Source organism: Dipodomys spectabilis, unplaced genomic scaffold (assembly GCF_019054845.1).
Source record: "Dipodomys spectabilis isolate Male_0828 unplaced genomic scaffold, ASM1905484v1 ptg000043l, whole genome shotgun sequence".
NCBI classification, from domain to species: Eukaryota; Metazoa; Chordata; class Mammalia; order Rodentia; family Heteromyidae; genus Dipodomys; species Dipodomys spectabilis.
In genome coordinates this window covers 15,498,634-15,524,369 of record NW_024870720.1, presented here as the reverse complement: position 1 = coordinate 15,524,369, position 25,736 = coordinate 15,498,634, and positions in this window count along the sequence as shown.

The following is a 25,736-nucleotide window of genomic DNA, read 5'->3' as shown; positions in this document are numbered from 1 at the left end:
TATACAAGGACACGTGCACCTCCATGTTTATTGCAGCACTGTTCGCAATAGCTAGGATATGGAAACAACCTAGGTGCCCCACCACAGATGAATGGATCCAAAAATTGTGGTATCTATACACAATGGAATATTATGCAGCCATTAGAAATGACAAAATAATGGCATTTGCAGGGAAATGGATGGAGCTAGAAGGAATCATGTTGAGCGAGGTAAGCCAAGAACGAAGAGACAAACGGTACATGGTCTCCCTCATAAGTGGATGCTAAATCCAAAAGGTTAGTGATACGACAAAACTAACAGGACTTAAGAAACAAAGAACTCCCGCTCATCTGGTTGAACCACTACTAAATATCCTCATGCTGCTGATCACAAATATGGTATATAACATGTGAACACTGTTATATATTACAGACTGTGGTAGACAATTTGCTCCAGGGAAGTTAGAATGAACTTGTGACTTTGAAATTATGTAATCATTTAATCACAATCAAAAAAAAAAAAAAAAAAAAGAACCTCGGGGAAGGGAGGGAGGGAGGGGATGGTAGGGGGAAAACAATGGAGGGGGTAACAATGTTCAAGAGGAAGTGTACTCATAACCTCACTCATGTAACTGTGACCCTCTGTATAGTAGCTTTACAATAAAAAAATAAAATAAAATAAAAAAAAAAAAAAAAAGAAACACATGCATGAAAGAAACAAAAACATTAAAATACATATTTGAGGTTTCGTTTTCCTAACATCACATTATCTGACTTTTTCCGCTTGACTCATACCTATACTAGATATTGCAAATAAGGGAAACCATGGGACCTATGTTTCTTTGGGCTTGGCTTACTTCACTTAATATAATTTTTTCCAAGCCTTTCCATTTCCTAACAAATGGGGAAATGTCATTATTTCTGATGGAGGCATAGAATTCCATTGTGTATATATACCACATCTTCTTGATCCATTCATCTACTGAGGGGCATCTGGGTTGGTTCCATGTCTTAGCTATGGTAAATAATGCTGCAATAAACATAGTTGTGCTGGTAGCTTTAGTGTGGCCTTGTTTGTGATCATTAGGGTAAATGCCCAAAAGTGGGATTGCTGGGTCGTTGGGGAGTGAGCTTTTTATTTTGTTTTGTTTTCTTTTGGATTCAGGGCTTGAGGGCTGTCCCTTAGCTTTTTTTTTTTTTGTTCAAGGCTGGTGGAGGTGCTATGCTTGAATAAGTTCTCTACTTCTGGTTTTTGGGCTGAAAGAGTCTCATGGTTTGTCTGCCCTGGCTGGCTTGGAATCATGATCCTTAGATCTCAGCCTCCTGAGTGGCTAGGATTACAGGCACAAGCCACAGTGGCCAGTCTAACTGGGATGTTGAGCACATTAATTAAATTCTATCCGCATCAACTTCCTTATGTCTCACATAGATTAAAATAATCCTTCATTTGTGTCCCCACAAGCCTAGGAGCTGCTTCAAAGCAAGGGGTATGTCTCCACATTTCTGTCTTTAGTATCTTTGGCTCTGCCTTGAACCAAACTGAACTAAACTAAGCAATGGCATAGGTAGCTCATGCTTTCTCCCTGACAGCATGCTGTGAGGGTGTGGTCTGTTCACCCAGAGCAACCCACACAGAGCAGCAGTCTTCAGCAAGGAGAAGCAAATGTGGCCACCAAGTCACTAAATAGGCAACCCCCCTGCAAATGGAGACCAGAATTTCAGATCTTCCTGGCATGCAATATAAACTTTCAGGATTTCCCTTTTTGTTTTGATGAACAGATATGTTCCTAGAGAAATTCATATCAATTCAGATTTTGCCCTTTTAAATGGAAGATGGTTTAAAATGCAAAGTCAGAATTAATGCATAACGATTTAATCTTTCAGATTAAAAAATATTTTTAGTTGCTATTTTGTGCCAGACACTATACCAAGTTCTTAGAAATGTTGCTGTACAACAGTCTAAAACATAAGGAGAGTCATTCCTCAGTACCATGGAGAGAAGATTGGTTCCAGGACTCTTCACTAGCTAGCCAGGGTACCAAAATCTGAAGATGTGAAAGTCCAATGAATACTTATTTACATGTAAGTAACCATCTCCTATCTCCCAAATCATTTATCACTTATAATACAGAATAATATAATGCAAATGCTATGCAAATAGTGTTATGCTGGATTGTTTAGACAATGACGACAAGAAAAAGGCCTGTATGTATTCAGTTACAGTTGCAATTTTTTCCATGGGCTTAAATTTATTAATTTATTAATTTTGTGTGTGTGCAAGTGTGTGTGCCACTACTGGAGCTTGAACTCAGGGCCTCATGTTTGCTTGGTAACTTGCTTACAGCTGGTGCTCTATCACTTGATCCACATTTCCAGCCCTGATTTTTGCTGATTAATTGGAGATGGAGTCACCCAGACTTTTCTTCCTGGGCTGGCTTTGCTCCTCCAAGACTTAGTCTCTTAAGTAGGGAGGACTACAGTGTGAACCACACGTGTTCTACTATTTGAGTCATACCTCCAGCCCTTTTCAAGCATTTTTGGTCTGTGGTTGACTGATTCTGTGCATACAAAATGCAGTGCTTATGTATGACACATTTGGAGGGCTGGCTATATTCAGTAGGCCCAGAGGACCCAATGGAAGCTCAGAGTGGTTACGTGTCGCATGGTATATTTGGGGTCTAGAATGTCCCCCAAAGTCTCTTGCATTGAAGGCTTGGCCCCCTTCTGGTAATGCTATTGGAAGCTGGTAAAAACTTCAGGAAGTGGGGCCTCGTTAGAGGAAGTAGGATATTGGGAGTGTTCTTTTGAGGGGCAGGGATGGGATATTGGGACCATTTTCTTTCTTTTGTGTCTTGGTCACTATGGGATGAGAGGCTCTGCCCTACCTTATAATCCTCATGGTGATATCTTCCTCACCACAGCCTAGAAACAATAAACCCAAACCACCATGGAAACCAGAAAATACAGTAAATCTTTTCTTTGAAAGTGTTTTTCTCAGGTATTTTGTCACAGCCGTGGAAAGCTGACACACACATAGCTTGTTCAAGACCTTATAGCCGATATGTAGCGGAATAGGGATTAGGACTCATAACTTAAATGACAAGCTCTGTTGGTAAGAATTTCCCATGTCCTATCTCCATAATTTGGCTCCTTTAACTGAGAGCAGGGAGTTAGCACCATGAACCAAACCATCAGAGTCGGATACATGAGTATTCCTACTTGAACCCTAGATGGTTTGTGTTATGGGACATAAGAATAAAAATTGGGTACTTGGGAATGTGGAAAATAATTTCAGAATAAATAATGGTTGGCTTTGTGAGCCAGGGAAAATCAACAAATAGATGGCAATTGGCTTTTCTTAAAAATTGTATAAACAATGTCATTACTGGGCAAAAAATATCAAACCTGTGTGAAATAGAATATTTTGGCTACAAACAGTATAACAATGATCACATTGTCTGGGAGCTCTGGCCATACATTATTAACACATTTTCACAGAATTTTAATAAATGCAGGTTTTATGGGGCTGACTTCAAGCAGAAATACTTCCGAGAGTTTGGAGTTGTGTTGCTTCAATGGGTATGTTTTGGCAAGTGAGAGGTGAGGTAGGACTTGAGAGAGAAGTCAACTTTAGCTTGGAATTCACTGTATTTTGAATGTTTTAGGATGGAGACTAGATCTAATGTAAACCTATGCTCACTTTAAACTAGCTCTACACCCTGTTTAGAATTCCTGTGCCATTCAGGGTGGTCCCACAGTGTGGTGTGGTGAGCTGGGGCCTCCTTAGCTGAGCATATAACATTGCATAGGAAGTGTTTTTGTCTAAGCCACTTGCTTGTAATCCCAGTATTTGGGAAGTAGAGACAAGAAGATTACCAGTTTGTAGCCAGCCTGAGATGCAGATAGATAGATAGATAGATAGATAGATAGATAGATAGATAGATAGATAGATAGATAGATAGATAGATAGATAGATTCAAGACCAGCCTGAACTACATAGTGAGACCCTGTTCCCAGGACAAAACCAAAAATAGAAAACAAAACTGAAAAAAAAGATGTTCTATCCAAGTCTTAATCCTACTCCTGTACTAGTCAGCTTTCTGTTACTGTAACAAATACCTGAAATATATAGTTTATAAAGAAGAAAAGTTTACACTGGCTGATAGTTTTGGAGATTTTGATCCATAGCCAGTAGGCTCCATGGCTTTGAGCCTAAGTGAGACAGTATATCACAATGTCAGTGCATGGTAGAGCAAAACCATCCACCTCATGGGAAGCAAATCACAGGAAGAAGGAAAGAGTGAGTCCACCATCCCGTTAAAGCATACCTCCAATGATGTGAAGGCTTCCACCTCTTAAAGATCCTACAACCTCCCAATTGTCCCATGGGCTGGGGACATGCCTTTATGATGTGGGCCTTTGAGAGACATTCCAGATCAACTCTTATTACTTGGGTGTAAGATAACTTTAATTTCTCCAAGTCTCATCTTCCTTATCTATAAAGGGAAGGTAACCATACCCACCTCAGACTGTTTTCACAATGGTAAATGAGAAAATAAATACAAAAATATATAGAATGGCTATGAAAACTTGGGCAGTATATCTTGCTTTGAATATTATGGGACATGAAGTAATGGTACATAGGCAACTAACCTTGAGAAATGAGGTCAAGTGGTGCCTTTTTAAGCCATCCATGGCTATTTGCTTGCCTCTGGGGAGGGACACAGCTTGACTTGCACTGTATGTATGGAGAACATCCATATCATGGGGAAAGAATGCATAATTTTAAATCCTTGCTCAGACATGTATTTACTGTGTGCACACTCCCTATCCTCTGTGTGCCACAATGCCTCATCTGTAGAAAGAAAGGAATGAGGGGCTGGGAAGGTAGGCTCAGTGGTAGAGTGCTTGCCTTGCATGCATGAGGCGCTGGGTTCCATGACTCAGCACCACATAAGCAGAAAAAGCCGGAAGTGGCGCTATGGCTCAAGTGGTAGAGTGCTAGCCTTGAGCTGAAGAGCTGAGGGACAGCGCCCAGGCCCAGAGTTCAGGCCCCACGACTGACAAAAAAAAAAAAAAAAACAAAGAAAGAAAGAAATGATTTGAGAGGTGCTATGAAGATTAGTAATGTTAACATATACTAAGTACTTAGAGTCTACTGTGTAAAATAAGCTTCAGACTGCGCTCTCCACCCCCTCCCCCTCAGATCCCTAAGAAAATAGCTTCTTTCTTTATTTCCTGGATTAGTGGGGAGTGGTAGAAAGAGCATCAAGTTGATGACAGTGGCAGGTGTCCAGGGAGAAGTGTAGGGGCAGTGGCTGCCAGGGTGGCACCGACCGTGGGGTGATAAAGGCCAAGAGCCTAGCAGGGTTCAACACAAGCGTGTGACAGGAGTGCCCGGTACATAACAGCACCAGAGCTGGGGACACAGAGACAGGGGGACATGGGACATGCCCTGCCATGCCCACGTGCAGACACAGGTTGCACAGCATAGAAGAAGCCAGAGCCTCGTGGGCACGTTCCAGAACCAGAGGGACACAGCCATGGTATCTTTGGGGGTGACAAAGGGCAAAAGCCGATGGCAAGCATAGAGTAAGGCGAAGAGAGTGCTAATGACATAAATCATCTTCCTGGCACACAGATGTGTACTTCTAGATTTAATGTAACTTAGGCCGTGGGAAGCACAGAGCTTGCTGGGGCCAGGCACAATGCACTAGAGATGAAACACAGAACGCAAAGTTGAATCATTTTAGCCCTTTGCACCCATAGGTTCCACAGCTTCAGTTCTACCATCTTCAGATGCTGGCTCTGGCTGTGTCTTGTATGTAAAACTGCTCTGTGCTGGTCTGGCACGAACAGGTTAAGGTATTGATCATCCAAACCACCAACTGCCATTTTCTAGTGCTTCTACATCATCTTCATGTGTCCCTGTATGTGGCTGAGATTATAGGATAGCTGGATAGAGCTGGCCTTACATAGAGCATTGAAGGGAAAGAAGGAAGAGGAAAGCGTTAGGGGCAAATGAAACAGGGTGCTGATTGCTTGATAGAAAGTAAATGGAAGTGCCAATTGCTCATGTCTGTAATTTCAGCTACTCAGGAGGCTGAGATCTGAGGATCACAGAAGCCAGCCCAGAGGGAAAAGTCCATGAGACTCTTCTCTCCAATTAACCAGCAAGAAACTGAAAGTGGTAAGGATGAGATCAGAGTTACAATTGGGAAAGGGGGGAGTCCTTAAAGCTTAGTATTTCTCTCAAAAGTTCTACCAGAGTCACACTTGCTTTTACCTAGGCTCTCTTATTTTTATTCCAGGCTCACTTGTGGGTTCATGTTTTAACATATGTCTGGAGCTAATCTCATTTTTTTATAAATATTAAAACAATAAAGTAATAGTGCTGGTCTTTAACTTGGGAGGGAAATGATGATCTAACCCTTCAGAGAATCTGCTTTTATATCTCAAAGCAGATAGACTCCATCCAGCCACACAAAATATGACATATTCTCACTTGTTTTATGGACACCATGGGATCTTATCTCTGGATCTACTAAGAAACTATGGTCTCCTGGTTAAAATGCTCTGATGTATGCTTTAAAATCCTTAACACAGACCGTTCATTTTTGTGCATTTCATCTATACCTCATTCCATATATGTTCATAATTGTTACAGGGCAATTATACTTTGCAGACAATTTATAGGCTCTTCTTATTAAAAAAAACTCTAACATCTTGCAAACTGTTTTCTATGTCTTCATAATTATAAATTTGAATGGATGTATCAGATGATATTGAATTGTTGAAGCATAATTTTCTTCAGTATTCCTCAATGATTAGGTGTTTAAATGGCTTCTAATTTCACAGTATAATGTTGCATTGAATATCTTCAGGCATTTATCTTGCTTCTGTTCACTATCTCCTTGAGACTAATTCCCAGGAGAGGCTTTACTGAATCAAAGAGTAGGAATTCTTTTATAGCCTTAAAACATGATGTCACATTGCTTTCAACACAAGTTATAATTTTTGCTAGTTCGAATAGTGTAGACATGTCTTAATTTACCACACCTTTACCCATAACGAGTATTATTAGTGAAACAAATTGTTGTCTAATTGAGCAATTGCCTGATGTTGGGTTGCCAAAGGGGGGGTGGGGAATAAGAAGAAGGTGTCAGAGAGGGGAGGCACTGAGTCTCTAATAGCAATGAATGAGCCTTTTCTATTTTATTGATTGATTGATTAACAGATTGATTGTACTGGAACTGGGACTTGAACTCAAGGACCTTAGGTTTTCACTTGTTTTTATTTTCCAATCAAGGCTGGTGTACTACCAGTTGAGCCATATCTCCACTTCTGGCTTTTTGGTAGTTAGTTGGTAGTAAGAGTCTCACAGACTTTTCTTTTTTTGGGGGGAGGGGGGGAGTCTGGTTGTGGGGCCTGAACTCTGGGCCTGGACACTGTCCCTCAGTTCTTCAGCTCAAGGCTAGCACTCTACCACTTGAGCCACAGCGCCACTTCCGGCTTTTTTCTTTTTGATTATGTGGTGCTGAGGAATCGAACCCAGGGCCTCAGGCATGCAAAGCAAGCGCTCTACCACTGAGCCACCTTCCCAGCCCTCTTATAGACTCTTCTACTAGGCTAGCTTCAAACCATGATTCTCAGACCTCAGCTTCCTGAGTAGCTTGGACAACAGGAGTGAGCCATCAGTTCCTTGCTGCTTTCTCTATTTTAAGAAGTAGAGCGATGGGAGGCAGAGTGTGATTGGCAGGGTCCCTGAGAAATAGTACACAATGAAGGCATAGCCTCATGGCATGTCATTCTTAAGTCTTTGTATCCTATTCCATAGGAACATAATGCAAATATATATATATATAATTTTCAAAGTAGTCATGCTAAAAAAAAGATAAAAGCAAAGAGACTTCCTGATTTCAAAGTAGATTACAAAGCTAGTGTTATAAAAAAAATATGGTATGGTCCTAAAGACAGATATTTACACTAATGGAATAGAATAGAAAGCCTAAAAAGCCCATTTATTGACAGCCAACTGATCTCCCACAAAGGTGTCAAATACACACATAGACAAAGGACATCTCTTTAATAGAATGAGATGGGAGTTGACTGTGTGTTTGCAAAAGAATGAAATTGGGATGGTAAACTTATACCATATAACAGTCAGCTCAGATTGGACTGGAGAGTCAAAAGCCTGAAGCCTTAGAACTCCTTGAAGATTGAAAGGGAAGAGCTTCAGAACAGTGGGCAGAACAATGATTTCTTGTCATAATACCTGAGTAGAAACAACAAAAGCACAATTACACACACACACACACACACACACACACACACACACATGTTACTGCCTCAGATTGCAAAGCTTCCGTTCAGCAAAGAGTGAAACAATTAAGAGTGAAAGCATCCAACAGAGTAGGAGGAAGTAAAGGCCCACCATATATCTGAAAGCCAAGATGTAAGTAAAAGGATTTAAAAATGGGCAGAGGATTTCAGTAGCCCTCTCTTCAAAGATTACATACAAATGACCTGTGGTATGTACAAAGATGTTCCTCATCTTTATATTCACATTTCAGATGGGAAGTGTAAATCCAAACCACAATGCTGTCTTACTGATTTATATAATTACTACCAAAAGTAAAACAGGAAAAGATAACAAGTGCTGGGCATAATGTGGAGAAATTGGAATCCTTCAGTGCTGGTGGGAAAGTAAAAGGGTGCAGCTAGTACGGAAAAGAGCATGGAAGTTCCAAAAGCTTAAATGTAGAATTGCAATGTGATCCAGCAATCCCACCTGAGGGTATAAAGCCAAAGAAGTAACCCTGGGATTTGAAGAGATATCTGCATGTCCATGTTTGTTATATTAGCGATAGCTAAAATGCAAAAAGAACTCAGATGTCCATCAACAGGTGAATAAAGAAAATGTGTTATATCCATACAATGGAATATTAATCAGCCTTAAAGAAAAAGAAAGAAATTGCTATTTGCAACCACGAGGCAATTAAACCAAGGAACATTATGCTAAGTGGGATAAATGGAGTTACAGAATGACAAATACTGCATGCTTCCAAATTTATAGAAGCTGAGAATAAAATGATGGCTAGCAGGAGGAGGGAAATGGGGACAAGGAGTTGTCTCGTTGGGATAATGTTTTAGTTATACAAGAAAAATGTTTAGGCCAGAAACTGGTGTCTCATGTTCATAATCCTCGTTACTCTAGAGGCTGAGATCTGAGCATCATTGTTCGATCAGAGTAAGCAGAGAAGTAAGTCTGGAAAACTATTCCTAAAGCAGATTCTTCAGTGCAGGCTTTCATATGAGCAGGAAAGCTGCCTGTTTTTAGAAGCGATGGAATGTGGGAGAGGAGGCTCTCACGGTCAGGGGTCAGTGAATGTGGATCTCTTTAAATCACCATATTCACCATCCTTCTAATACAACTGGTGCCACAACAGATTCCAGCATGCTCTAGAAACACTGAACTAAGATAAAATACACCTACCCAGCATACTGGAATTGGAAGAGGAACGACAGATTTCTTCCTGGAATTTGGCCTTGTCTCAGCTGGGAGACAAGGGAGAGCTCTTTTTTGCCAACAGTTTAAAGTCATCACTGTTTCAAGAATAAACGACTAGGCCCAAAGGACACTCATGACCTATCATTGGCAAGAGACGTAGGCCTGGGACCTCTTCCTGCCGCCTCTGGAGCGGAGGCAGGCATACCCATTGACAGGAAAGTTTGAAGCAAACGTCTTAGAGGAAGTTTCAGTAGCAGAGCATAGCTAGCCAAGTGGCCTGCTAAGCAGAGCCATGTGCTACAACTCACTCCAGACCCAAGAGCCAAGATGAAGGAGCTGGGTGAGAACAGCAGCAAGGCCGTAAACATCCGTATGACAATGGGAGCAAACAGCTGGGCCCAGACCCAATCAGTCCAGGCAAAGGTGCCAGTGTGTGATGAACGGATGCAGAGGAGGCGCAGCTGCGGCACAGCTGGCCTCCGGAGGCATGTGATAGCGTGACTTGCAAATCATGCTTGAAAAATTCATCTGACTGAACTTGGACGTGAACACAGTCACATGGGCCCTCATCAGCTCACACTCGGCGGCCAAGGGGGAAGGCAGAAATGCAGCCAGGCTAATAAGAGGCCAGAGGGCCTCTTCTGGTCGGACATGGCTGCCTTTCAGGGGAGGAATGGCACAGGAAGTGTACTATATTTGGAAAGGACTCTAAATTTAGAATCTGGGATTCACTTGACAAGTGAGAGAGCTTGACTGAGAGACGCTTGTGCCTGTTCTACAAGCTGGAGGTATTTGCAGGGGTCTCTGGCAAAGTGTTTAATAAATGAGGCCATTCTGAATCCTTTTGTTGGTCTAGTAGGTCAAGATTGCAAAAAGGAAGTAAATAAGGCTCGGAGAAATAAGTGAGCACTGGATGGAGGTGTGTGTACTATTTTGTCATTCATGTGCATTAATGTATACATACGTACTATGCTATATATGTATATTAATATAAATGTATATACACATATATAAATGTATTTATATACACACATATATTTATAGGTATCATACTATACATATATAATATGCATATGCAATATTATAATTACTTATTCGTTAATATTTACCAAGTAATTATTGAGGTACTGGGAAACTGATGATGTAGCACATGCCTATAATCCCAGCATTCAGGAAACGGAAGCAGGAAGATTATCAGCTGGAATATGTAGTAAGATTCTGTCTTAAACAAAAACTGAGGGGGGGGATATAAGGAGTGCAATTATTCCACCAGCTGTAGTAGAAGTCAGGGTCCAGTTAGGAAGGAAATGTTACACACAGAACTGCAACCCGAGGGAGGGGGTAGCAAGTTCTATAAGAAATGTACTCACTTACGTATGTAACTCTAACCCCTCTGTACATTACCCTGACAATTAAATAAAATTTAAAAAACTACAACCTGAATGCTGAGTGTTGTGCTGTATCCCTATAATCCCAGCCCTCAGGAGTCTGGGGCAAGAGGATCATGTTTGAGTCCTGTTTCACCTGTACAGTGCTTTCAGCCTCAGCTATAAACCAAGATCATGTCTAAAACCTAAAACAAACAACAGCAAAAAACATAAAACACAGCAAAAGAATCATGGCATAAATACATAACTACATGGCTTGGAGTGTGGAGTGGGCACTGTGGAAGGAAGGTGTAGGGAGCAGTGAGTATATAGAAGGGGAAAGGAGAGGGGTCATCTGAGGTGCTGAAACTCTTCCCCAAGATGGGAGCCTGGGATCTGCACTCTCTAGATGAGCAGGTGTTTCCCAGAGCACAGTGCACTGTGCCTGTTGAAAACCTAGAAATCCAAAACACAGACATTGAGGGTCTTACCAGGTACAGCACATAACCAGCTTCACAAAGTCAGAATTCTCAACGTAGATTAAAAGGGATTTGAAGGTGGCATCCAAGCCCAGGTGCAACTAAGTAAAAGAGTATGGAACATTCTAGAAAAACTGATGGTGGAGTGCAGACCGACTTTTTACCCTTGATGGCTATAGAAAAATGACAGCAAGAAGCCTAGGACTTCATTTTGGCTCTCAGAGCCTCCTGGATTCCTCCCTTGACCCTTTCCCCCCTTTCTCCTCTTTACAGCCTGCCTTTCCTTGTTGGCTCACTATTTTCTTCTTTTTGCTTATGTGGTTCTGAGGAATCGAACCCAGGGCCTCAGGCATGCAAGGCAAGCGCTCTACTGCTGAGCCACCTTCCCAGCCCGGTTCATTATTTTTTCAAAAATTTTCCCGCTCTTAGTGATTAGAATCAACCATTCTATCAATCTAGCCATACTTGTGTTTTCATGGTAAATGGTGACCCATATATATATATATATATAAATAAGTATATATGTATGCATATACACATACATACATACACATATGCATATATATCCCATATATACATCATACATATGGATACACACATATAAACACACGCACATATTTCACATTCCAGACCTTTCACACCAAAACACAAAAGCATGCTTCCATTTATATTTACACACATGCACTCAATACAAAAAGAGTGGCCTTGGGCTGCCATCCACCAGTTTTCTATTCCAGAAGTTTTCAGAACTGTCCTCTGAATCCCTTAAAGCTCAGCTGGCCTTTGTGTTTATATAAATTAGCTTTGAGGTTGTGTTTTTTCTTAAGCAAACAGTAGGATGCACACAGCATTACAAGCTATTTTCTCAAAAACAAAGACTCAGAGTCCTTAAATAAAGCAGTCTCCCTGCCCCCTCATCTACCAGTGCAGCCATTTTCAGACAGGAAGGACATCACCAATCTGACCGAGAGAGGAAAGAAGGAAAAAGAAAAAGAAACACAAAAAGAAAGGGAATCAATGAAACCCAAGTAAAGTTTCAACACAGTGGTTGCCTTGGAACTGGTTTGGAGGTTAAGTTGCTCTGGTTTCTCCAGTATTTCTTTGCTTAAGGAAATCTGTATTCCCGTTGCTCCTGAGGCTCCAAGTCCAATAACCCAGCCATGAGATGCCCTGGAGAGTTTGCAGGCCAGCCTGAGCTGTGGACAGGGTCAGATCACATCATGGGAACTAGCTGGGTCTTCACATAGCTGGAGTGTGACTGCTTTCCACTTGCCAACAGTGGGCCGTTTGTTCTCGTTGTTAAATAATTAAATAGGCAGTTTGTATTTATTTAACATACAGACTGTAGCCAATTCCTGCTGACAGCTACCAAAATAACCCCGCATTTCCTAGCTCCCAATGGCGGCTCGGAAGCCGGTTCCCCCGATGGCGGGGGCCTCTCCATGCAGTGAAACTTTCCTCCAAGTCTCTGAACACCTTTTCTCATCACTTCAAACAATAAATCAATCCACAGCGTGGGATCCAAAAACAACAGCCCAGTTTTATTGGATGAGATTCCATTCTCTGGGGCGCTTCCCACTACCAGTGCTAAGCTGTCTTGAAACTATGCTTGGCTGTGGGTAGGAGAAGAAAAAAAAAATCTCTAAGCTTTTTCTCATTTGCACTCATCTATTTAAAGAAAGTGAATTTTGACCTAATGATTTAAAGAGGGAAACAAAAGATAACTCAGAAAGTAAAGCGCTTGGAAGAAGCAAGCCAATCAAGAAGTCACAGGAGAGAAAAATAAAATAAAATATCTGAGTGAATTGTTTGGAAACTTTTGGGACAATCCAGAATTTTTTTTAAAAAATGATGTTCTGTCAGCAGAGGACAGGACAAGTGCCTCTCTCCCCCCCGTCCCCCAGAGAGAGCCTCTTAACCAGTGGAGGTGGTGCTCAGAGATACTGAGGCCATTCCTACCCTACACTAATGCTTTTGCTGATCATGTATACATCAGCAGAGATGAAGAACAGAGCCTTCTGGAAGCTTCCAGAGTGTGTGAGGTCTCTAGGCCTGCTACGAGGCCTCCCCTGAGCCTCAGATTAAAAGGGAGAAGGAAGGAAATGCTTTGACTTGACTACTCATAGCTAGCAGCAACATGAGATGCTTAAGTACCACTATACTATAACACCTTCCCACTAAAGTGGTCCCCAAAGGACCACCCTGAGGATGGTAAGAGCCAATGGTAGAAGGCAGAAGGGAAAACCAGGGGCAAGAAGAAAGGTGTCTTGCTTCCTGTTCTTCTCTACACTCTTCTTTAGTCTTCTGCTCTATCTCTCATGCATGCACCTGTTCCTTGAGTGGCTCTACCTAGACAGGTACCTCTTTCTTGTAGACATCAAAACTAAACAGGAATCAGTGGGACTCCACTTGGTCCCATTCAACTTTGACAACACAGTGGATATTAGAATGGAGATCATTAAAACTCTTGGCACAATAAGGAAGGAGACAGCCTTTTAAGGTGGCCCACACATCTTCTCTGAAACAGTGTCTGAAGCAGGAGGTCTCTCTGCCTCCCTCCCTCCCTCTCCCTCTCCTTCTCCCCCCTCTCTCTGTCATCTGTGGCTATTAAAGGCTGTGGATTAAGTTTCTAAATCTATGAAATGGGTCATCCATGCTTGTTCTTGCCACAGCATTGTCCCAAGGACTGAAAAGGATAATAGCCATGAAAGTGACCTGAGCTCTGTTCTCACCATCAGATGTGTTCTGTTCATCAGCTCTGGGACAGCCTGAAGTTTGCTTTTACCTCTTCTGAAGATCAGAATCTTAGGATCCAACTTCATGAGCAGGAATTTTTTGTTCTTAATCATATATTAGTAATGCAAAGATTTTTCACTTTAATACTCCCATATGTCTATAATGTGCTCTGATTATATGTCCTTGGTTTTTAAGTTGTCACTCTGTTCCTCATTTCTCATCTATAAAAGGAGGGAGTTTCCCCATAAGGCTTCCTCTAACCTTACAAAAAGAGGGGGGAAGGTTGGAGGCATGGCTCAGTTGGTAGAGCACTAGCCAATGAGCAAAAGCAGCCAAGTTCAAGTCCTGGTCTCAGATCTACTCAAGCATGTCAGCATAGTCTTAACCTCCCTGAGACTAAGAGGCATCATCCAGGTCAGCCTCAGTTTTGTCTGTCTTAGTTCAGCCATGGAACCATTGTGGGCCTGGAGTCCTAAGCTGGGCCAGAGATGTGACATGTTTCTAAAGCATCATAAAGTGGATATAAGATATGTAAGATATGAGAAGAATGTAGTGCACCTGCTCATGATCTGGGCATTCTCTCTGCAGGATAGTTTAGCTACTCATAGCCAAGAAACTTCTCTGTGTGTGTATATGTATGTGTGTGTGTGTGTGTGTGCGCGCGCGCGCGTGACAGTGCTGAGGTTTGAATTCAGGGCCTCACTCTCACATATTTTAAAATCAAAGCTGGCACTCTACCACTTGAGCCACATCTCCACTTTGAGCATTTTGCTTGTTAATTGGAGATGAGCCTCGTAGATATTTAATTTCAGCTTCCTGAATAGCTAAGATTACAGGCATGAGCCACCAGCACCCCACAGTTCATCTTATTTAATCTGCATTCTCTGTTCAGGAACCTGCTCCTGGCATATCACCCATGCTACTGCACTGTGAATCAAGTGATTACTGCTAGAAATAATGGTGTCACTCTATTGTTGACTTTTTGAAGGGTCCCTCACCATTTTCTGCATCTGATATTTTCTCTTGTTCCCTTCTTGTTTCACCTGCCCTTTATCATATCCTTCCTTCTTCCCCTAACAGTCTTTCCTCCTCTACTTCTTCCTTGCACATCTCAGCTGAGGGTGAATATTATGTTCCACACTTTCAAGTTTCCATTAAGGCCAACACACATTTCCCATCCCTTTCCTCTTTTCCACTCCACTCTAAATTCTCTATACTTCTAAATACTCTGTCCAAATGCGGACTGAACACAATCACAGAGGAGCCCACTGATCCAAGCCATGTCTCTGTAGTACCTTATACTCCAGCACAAGAATCGACAGACCTCAGTACCAAACATCAAACCCTTACAGGATATAACATTGTCATTTCCAATTGGAGACTTACTTCTAACTGGATCCTGGACATCCATAATTCAGAGAAGTTATAGAAAAGCAGGGAAGTGGAGCAAGTTAGTTTATTCTCTGTGTGAGAGACAAAGGCTAAATGGAGAGGAGAAGCACTTTGTGGGGGTGAAAGTGGATGGAAACTATGGAGAAATCTGGGATAAAAGAAAGTTGGGAGAGGGGCTGGGAAGGTGGCTCAGTGATAGAGCGCTTGCCTTGCACGCATGAGGCCCTGGGTTTGATTCCTCAGCACCACATAAGCAAAAAGAAAAAAGCCAGAAGTGGTGCTGTGGCTCAAGTGGTAGAGCGCTAGCCTTGAGCTGAAGAGCTGAGGGACAGCGCCCAGGCCCAGAGTTCAGGCCCCACAATCGGACCCCCCCCAAAAAAAAGAAAGTTGGGGGAGAAGAAAGAGGCATGGTAAATGTTTTAAGTGAGAGTCTAAGCTAGTATTTAAGAGTCTAAATGTTCTAAGTTAGAGACTCCTAAATTTTTTAAGACCTGCAGCTTTGGGATAAGATTCTTTCTTGGTTATTTTTGACTGTTGGATCTTTTAGTCTTGGAGTGTCTCTAGAACCTCAGCCCCACATAAGCCAAGGAGACATACAAGTGACTAACTGGAGTTAAGATTACTGTAGGGATTTCAGAGTTGTCTTTGGAATAAGGTCAGACCACTGAATTTTAGAAAGGGTGATCACCTCAGGAATTTTTTTCCTGCAGTAGGCTCTCATCACATATGGCCTCGAAAGAGCTTGTAGTTCAGCAGAAGTTCAGCAAGGTAAGTGCATGCAATACTTGACACATTGCCCTCCACTGAGAAGCTGACGCTTTAGTTCAGGACTTACCTGAAGCCATTAGGAGACTATCGCAGATGTAAAACTCTACTAGGGTATCATTCAGAAAGTAAATGGATCGGAGTTAGAAGAAGAATTGTGTCCTTCTGTATTTCAAATAGCAGGCAGAAAGCCCAAATAAAGTTGTTTCTGCAAGCAGAGCCTGTAATTGTGTTCAATACTGCTATCTGTATAGATTGATAACAAAATAAGCTATTCTACAGACAGCCTGTTGTCAATAGAGAAATTCTAGCTCTGCAGGATAAAAGTCTTCTTTGGAATAATAATAGTTTGTATTCATGTAAATTCTTTCATCCAAGAATTTCAAAGCATTTTTAAATAGTTTGGAGTGATTGGAAATGTAATGTTTCCTGAATTAAGCTACACATGTCAAGGTGTTGCTTGGGGACAGAAATTAATTATTCTGTGAAGCGATGTTGATATCTCATTTTATTCCATTTGCATTATAAAAATATCATTATTAATAATGGCCATTTATGGAAAGAAGAATGCTTATGCTGTTAAACATTATGTTCAGTGCTGCCTTATCTCATTTAGTCTTTACAGGAATCTAATTCTCAATCTAATCTAATCTAATCTTTAGTAGATCCTATGAGAGAAGTGCTATGTATATCTTCTTCATAGATGCTGTAAATTTAGTTCAGAGGTTAGGGAATGTGTCCATTGTCAAGAGCTAATAAAATAACCAACTGTCACTTGGAGGGTGAGTGTTAGTATTCTTATGGTCTGTCTCCTTTTGAATGTTGCTTGTGGCTCTCAGATCATGTAATGATGGTGTCTTCAGTCTGCATCTGTAAATCTGTAATCTTTGCAAGTTTTTAAAGGGCTCCACTGTTTCTTAACACCTTGTAAATCAAGTTGTGGGTGATTTCAAAATATTGCAAATAACAACCCTTGACAACTGTCCGCTACTCCTCCAGAATTACAATAGCACAGAGTGGAGCCAAAAATTCCAGGATTTGAAGCCATAAAGGCGCCAACATTCCACTGAGCAGTTGCTGTAGACTCCTAGTAGTCTTCTTTGCTTCCAGCTTCTTCTCCTGGGTCATGTGGACTGAACACTTAAAATGATGTCTTAAGGTATAAAACCAAGTCAACTTCCCTGCTTAAAACCACTTAATATTCCCCACCCTCCAGAGAATTCTGAATGATCCAGCCAGTTCACCAGATATCAGATCTCTTCTTATACCAGTCCTTCTGAGTCTATGCCAATCCTGCCTTACTTACTCAGCCTTTGCCAGATCCTTGGTCATATAAGATTCTTGTCTTTTTGCTCTTGCCTCCTACTGAAACTCCTCCTCACCACTTCCATTTCCCAATAGCTTCCATTGTTTCTTGTGCCTCAAAAGTTGTCAGTGGTCTTCCATCATTCTCTCTCTCTCTCTCTCTCACACACACACACACACACACACACACACATACACACACACACACACACACACACACACTCCTACACACAAACACATATGTACAAATCATGCCTCATCCAACTCATGTCCTGGCTACCTGTTCTCTAGCATGCTGTGTTTTTCCTTCCTAGTTCTTATCCATATTTATATTTTTCTTTCTTTAGTACTATTTATCTAATGAATCAATCTCCAAATGGACTCTGATCTTGGAGGAAAAATTTAATCTCTTTGTTCACTGTTGCCTTCCTTTGTGCCTAAGTTGATGACTACTAGAAGCAAATGAAAAATATAGGGTAAATGGAGTCACTCCAGTTCCTTACCAACTGCCTAATTGTTATTTGACCTTTACAAATATATTCAGCTTTTCTGAATCTCAGTTTTTTTTTATATATATTGAATGGGGCTCGGGGAGAAGATGCATAATTCTGCAGATAAGATGCTTCATAAACCACCAAATCTTCTATCATAAACATTAGACTTTTACATTTTTAAACTTTAGACTCATTAAAAGCCCTCTGAAGCAAAGTACTGTTCCCAGGCTACTGAACTCAGCTTGCAGAAGAGCAAGCTTTGGAAAGCATGTGGGCAATTTTCACAAGGTTTCAATTGGGCTCCAGGCCCAGGATACTCAGAGGTTCACTGGGAGTGAAACAGCTTAGCCCCTGAGGAGTGTGCCAGTCCCTCCACTGAGCCAGGATGCTTATATTGCTTATTTACACTTCACAAACCCAGCTTTCTCCTAATTGGCCCTTTGTCCTCTTTCTTAACTAACTTCTCCCCCAAAGCAGCAAGCCAAAGAGGAACCCACAAGCGTGTGTGTTCCCATGGAGCATGTGCTCTTGCCGAACCTCAGTCACTTGGGATTACTTTAAGAGACGAAAGTACTGGAAAAGCTCTGTGGGCACCTATTCCACACAGCTGGCACCTGTGTGTAGATAGCACCACGGTGCAGACGTCCCTTTGCTGCGGTAGATGTTTAGAAGGAAGGGATGTGGTAATGGCCCACCCCAGAGGTTTGGGTAATGCCCCTCTTCCTTTCTGTTGATCTGGATCTGAAACAGTAGCAGTATTATAGAAGTAGGTAGATATGCAAAAAAAGTAATATCAATACCTAGGTTAAGGGAAGGTTGGAATGGAGGCAGGTCACCTTGTGGGAGAGGGTTTGGCTGGAGAGTGGTCACCTGGGGAGTCAAAGTCTAAGATACACATTTTTCTCCTGACTTCTTTTGACTCACTAGCGAGCAGACTGGGGACCTGGGTATTCACGTTTGTGAACTTTCTTTGAAAATGCTCTAATCACTTCCAAAACCATGAAGTGGACAAGGTACCCCAGAGCACACTAGAGCCAGGGAACTTTGTTTTCCATAAGTGAGTCTCTGAAACAAATGCAAACATAACCCACATCACAAGTGGTGTTCTCAAAACACCTTGCAGCTCTTGTCTAACATTGATGGTCCAGGATGTATTTCTTTGAATTTACAGAAGAATCCAAGAGTCTATCAGCCACTAGGAATAACCTAATGTCTCTGCCAATGTGAAATTATATCCCATAGCCTCTCTGTGCTCCAAACTGCCATTCCTGCCTCTGGTCTCTCCTTCACTCTACATCACCACATTTCACCCAGGATGATCTTCCTGGGATAAACTGAGTCAGGTAACTCCCTGCTTAAGGCACCTCTATCATCCCCAGGGTCTTGGGAGTAAAGTCACAGAATAACATGGCTCTTGAGGTCCACTATCCTCACCAGCATCCACACATATTGTTCTCTCTCTTCTCATTAAACCACCTTTACCTACCTCTGTTGTCCAGCCATGCCCTCCTCCCAGCAGGGCTGAGATAGGCTGTCTAGAGGCTCAGTGTCTTTACATGCCTGTGAATTACCTCGTTTACTTTCTTACTACTGTGCACTTTACCCCTGAGCCTCCATACTCTGCCTAACTCTGTAAGATGGGTGCTATCCAAGAAAATGAGAAAGTAAAGGCTGAGCCCAGGAGTTAGACCAATTCTGTCACTATCATCTAGAAAGTATGTAGGCTTTGGGCAAATTATTTAACTCTCAAGGCATTTCCATCATCTGCGAAGTGGAGATCATACTTTAAAAAATATCAGCAGGCTTTAAGTCTTTTAGAAGAAAAAATTGTATGCAAATAACTCCCATGGTGTCTGGCACTTAGCACCTGTATATTAAAAGTTGGCAATGGAAGTGATGCTGTGGCTCAAGTAGTAGAGTGCTCGCCTTGAGCTGAAGAGTTCAGGGACACTGCCCGGGCCCAGAGTTCAAGGCCCACAACCGACAAAAAGAAAATTGGCAATTACTGTTGATGCTAATGGCTCATGTCTATAATTCTAGTTACTCAAGAGGTTGAGCTCTGAAGATCTAAATTTGAAGCCAGGCCAGACAAATCCAGGAAACCCTTTATTTTCTATTTAAAAAAATTATCTTTCAGTAGTTGTCCAAAGAGTTTCGAATTCAACATATCAGTTTATGAGAACAATGCACTTTTGAGACTCTTACCTCCAATTAACCAGCAAAAAGCCAGAAGTGGAGGCAGGCATGGCTGAAGTAATAGAACACCAGCCTTAAGCAAAAGAAAGCCAGGAAATAGTGAAAGACTTAAGGTCTCAGTTCAAGCCCAATACTGGCATGCATGCATGCACATGCATATACACACAGACACACACACACATGTTTGCAATTATTAATATTCCTCATGGCTTGCAGAGAAAATAAAGCTTTTCCAGGGTTTCACAACTATTCAAACTTAGACCTGCCACATTTTAGAGCCCACTAAGCCAGGATGTTTTTCCTGTGTCTGAACACTACACAGAAGTGTGTGACGAGTATTTGAAAGTAGTACTCTCAACGTAGAAGTCAGAAAGAAAGAAGAAAAGAAAAGGTCATGTTGACACACACTAGCCTGAGAACAGATACTTGGAACCAGACTCTGAAGAGCAATGCATTCTGCCCAGAGAAGAAAATGCTGAGGCCAACACAGCAAAGGCTGGAATCCACACCTGGGGAAAAAAACAGCAGAAAGCAACAGCTATTGACACTGTGCCCACGGCTGCCGGGGGCAACTGGAACACCTCCAGGATTATAGAGCCCCCTTCCCACCTTCCCTCCTTCTTACCCTCTTTCCCACCTCTGGCTCCAGTTGCTACTGCTGGCTCTTCTTTCCATGCAAATCAGCTTCCTCCCCAAACATCAGCTTGAGCCTTGGCCTGCTCCTCTCCCTTGCTCTCCTCTCAAAGGAGGGATGCATCAAAGAAGCAGCCGAACTGGGGATCCATTCTGCCAACTTCAATTGCTCCAAAGGAGCAGTTATGGTATATAGACATAAAAGACCCTAATTATCTGTTAACCCAATAAAACAAGTTTCAAAGGGCCCACAAAGGCCTTATTTAACAAATGTGTGATCTGTAATTACAAACCATCCATCAGGCAATCAATAGATGTTTTAAGCCATTACTTGAAAATTTATGTGTTTCAAAGAGATAGTTTTCCCAAGTTCTTTCAAGTTTGTTTTTAAACAGAAACATATTTTTATGTTGATGATAGGTGTGGGCTTCCTGTCTTGTGGAATTCACAGTAGGGTGACATATCTGAATGCTGTGATATCATTATGATGCTGAGAATAGTCCCTGAGTTGTACTAAAGACAATGGATTTGGGTCTTGAAAAAAATGAAATTGAGTCAATGCTAATGAAATGCTGGTCCTAATTCAAGAGCTGTCAAGTTTTGGTGTATCTCATGAATGAGACAAAAATATAGTGCCGAAGGAAATGGATTCTGGCCCTTGGGCTAAATGGGCCCCGGTGAGGTGATTTCATCCATATATTCATTCATTCTGTTGGCAAATATTGGAATTACTTTGTTAAGGAGAAGGGTTAGACTGGTCCTGTTATTGTGAAGCAAGAAGCTGGAATAAGGTAAGATAGAAATAAATTTGTTATCTCAGAGAGTGATTGTATTATTGAGAAATTAAACGAAGTGATGATGATTGCTAGATAATGGCTTTGGATTATCTAGATAGTAACACTAGAGAGGGGGTATGTTTAGATGGGTGGTCACTGAGCACTTCTCTGAGAAAGTGAGTTTTTAATTGAAGGTCTTTCTCATCAATTTACAATACTATTCATAATATCCATGCTATGGAATCAGTCTTGGTGTCCATCAGCACCCAAATGAATGAAGAAAATGTGGTATGCACAATGGAGTACCGTTCCACCATAAAAAACAATCCAGTGATGTTACTTGTAGAGAAATGCATGGAACTGGAGATCATTATGTTGAATAAAACAAGCTAGACACAGAAAGACAAAACATCTCACTGTTTCTCTCATATGTAAAATATAGATCTAAAACAAAGATCATGAGGGGAGTGACCAGGGAGAAGTGAGTGGAGAAAAAGAGAGAGTAATGGGGTAAGGAGAATATGATTGTGTAGGGTGTGAGTTAACAACAACAACAACAACAACAAAAGAATTAACAATAAGCTTACCGTGTTTGAGAAACAAAACACCAACATAATTTGGGGAGTGGAATGAAAACAGATGCTAAGTGAAATGAACTCCAAGATACGGAAACAAGAGGTTTTTCTTTTGTTGTTGTTTTTAAGATACTGCGAAAAGTTATTTTAGCTTGCATATTTTCCCTTTGGCTGATCCCTTGTAGTCACTGTATTTGATTTTGGTACCCTGTATCTTGTATATATGTTTATCTGAGTTAGAGAAGGGGAGGGGAACAACAAAATGGTGAGACAAAGGACAAAAGGCAAACCAATGCAACAGCGATACTCACAAGACAATGTGTTGGAAATGAACTTTACAATTTGGAGGGGGAGTAGTTGGGGGGAAGGAAAGTGGGAGAAAAATGAGGGAGATGGTAACAATGTTTGATAAGAAATGTACTCATTACCTTATGTATGTAACTGTAACCCCTCTGTGTATCACCTTGACAATGAAATCAAATTAAAAAAAGAAAACACGTACAAGACGGTCTCAGAGAGGCAGACCTGAGATTGCTTATCTAGGGACTTGTGGTGGAAAGGAGTGTGCGTTTTATTTTAAATGCAGCAGGACACTAGAGAGAAGTACTTCAAATAGAGGGGCAACATGACAATGTATATTTTAAAAAAGAACATTCTGGTTGCTGTGTGGATAACAGATTATAGAAGAATAACAGCAGTCAGAGCTTGAAGATGGTTATAGTAATTGAGATAAGAACAACGTCTCTTTGGAGTACAACAATGATAGCAGAGCTGATCAAAGCGCATAGATTCGAGATCTGTTTTGACATCAGAGGCAAGAGGCTTTCTTCATGTGGACAATGTGGGAAAGCAATCCGTGGCAGAGATTCCTGAGGTTTGGAGCTGAACAATCGTGTGGACAGTGGAGGTACTTGCTGAAGTGGGCCAGAGGAGGAAGTTCCAGAGGGCAGAGCAGCAGGAATTAGCAATTCTGCTTTGAAAATAGTTGAATATGCCTGTTGGATATCTAAATAAATGGATCAAACTGGAATTGAAAGACTCAGAGCTTGGGGCATGGCAGGATTGGAGCTTCAGCATTTTGAGAATGATCTCTATTATAAGAAAATGGAGGCTTTGGAATGTGAGTGGATTTACTTAAGGTCATACAATTCCTTTGTGACCTCTGAAGGTTCCCTGCCTCATATGCTTCACCCAGAAGAGCTTTTTGTATTATTTAACCTGCCACACTGACTTTTCCTCCACTTCTCAAGAGATGTAGAGCTGCCTGCCTCAGGGCCCAATGCACAATTTCCTTTTTCCTAGATTTTCTTGCAATTTTCCATGGACCTGACTTCCACAAAAAAAAATCACTTCTTAGGAAAGCTTTTTCTGAATCCATGAGATAGGCTATATGTATTAGTCAGTTTTCTGTATGGGTAACAACATACCTGAGATAATCTCTTTGTAGAATGACTGGCAATTTTAGAGGTTAGTTGGTTAGTTGCTTCTGACCTTTGTTGAAGCAGCACATCATGGTGGGATCATGTAGCAGAGGACACCTGTTCAAATCATGGTGGGCTGGAAGAAAGTGGGAGAGGAAAGTGGGGGGGGGGAGAGAGAGAGAGGGAGGGAGGGAGGGAGTGGGAGAAGGAGAGGGAGAGGAAGAGAGAACTTGTAGCCTGTATTGCCAAAGCTTGTTTTTGTGAGTCCTTTTCTGGGTTACCTGTCATAAATAAATTTATGCTCACTCACCAGAATATAAACTTCACAAATGGCTGCTTGTTACTGTATCCCCAGTACCTGAGTAACTGGGATTTAGATATTGATATAAGCCTGTTGCTTCTTTCTTTGGTAGCCAAGCAACAGGGGACTCACACAAGCCTTTGGAGTATCAGCGGCCAGGGGAAAGGAAGTACCATTTGCACTTGATCCAAATAAAGGAAGTCCAGAATGTGCCTAGTGGAGTAGACATGCAAGATACTGTTGAATGAATTCACTGTCGTAATGAGGACATTCAAATATTTCAGAGAATCAGTTGTGAAGGATAAGTGGGACTGGAACAGGGCTCACGAGCACCTGATTTCACAGCAGCTCATTGGATGAAGGTGGGCAGCCCCAGTACCCCACAGAACCTGCAGTTCCAGTACCTGCAGAAGCAGCAGCAGCGGCAACCCTTCCAAATTCAGAATGAAAACATCAACACATCTAAGAGAGGAGACAGAAAAACCCACTAACACAGTGGGAGATTTTCACACATCTCTCTCAGTTACTGATATTACAAGCAGACAACAATGGGACATGGACACAAAAGATTTAACTGTCACTTCTAATAATCAATCTAATTTATAACTGTAAATAGATATACATAATTATACAAATGAGTATAAATGCATTTTCTTTGAATATATCCAATATCTAACAAGTAAAATATACATATATTCTTAAAATACGCATGGAATCTTTTTTTGAGGAGTCTAAATACCGAGAGGGGAGAATGATGGGAAGAGAGACATTGAACAAAATGCATATATTTGTAAGCTGCAATCCCTCTGTATACTACTTAAAGGTAATAATATAAAAAAAGAAATAATTTTTAGAGTCTCAATACTAATAGCCAGGCATGGGTGGCTACACTAGTAATTTTCGCCACTTAGGAGACTGAGATATGAGGCTCATGGTTTGATGCCAACTAGAGCAGAAGAGTTCATGAGACTCTTAGCTCTAATTAACCACCAAAATTCTGGAAGTGAAAGCATGGCTCACGTGGTAGAGCACTAGCCTTGAGCAAAAAAGCCCAGCAAGAGTGTGTGGTCCTGAGTTCAAACTCTTTTTTGAAATCTTTTATTGTTATTATAAAGGTAACACACAAAGGGGTTACAGTCACATTTTGGGACAATGCCACCCTTTCCTTTGGTCTCCCCAGTTTTTCCCAGTTCAAACTCGTATACCAGCACAAAAGGAAAAAAAAGGAAGTCTAAATACTGAGGTATGACATAAAACTAAAAAATTTTAAAGGAATGAAATTATGTGAACTATATCTGATCACTCAAGAACTACACTACCAATTAACAACAAACATTCTCAAACAGCTGAAATTAATAAAGGTTTACTTAGGAAAAGAGGAGCAAGCTGTAGTTAGCTTCAGTGGTAAAATCCTGCCTACCAATCATGAGGCCTGAGTCAAAACTCTAGTAATGCCAAGAAGGAAAACATAAGCCAATATCAAGACTGATAACGTGTTGCCACTGTAAATATCACATTTGAAAGTACAACAAAAGGACATTGGGAATAATTTGCTACTGCTAAATTTTAAAATTTAGATGAACTGAGGTAAATATACTCAAAATACCTTATATTCATGTGTGTGAATGTGGAACAAGGAAGCTTGTTGAGATTGGTTTGGGAAGGAGAAAATTGGCATGAGGGAGAATGATGGAGGGGATGAATTTGATCAAGGCACTATATATATATATATATATATATATATATATATACATATATATATGTATATATATATACATAGCATGCCAAGATGACTCCTCGCCTTGTA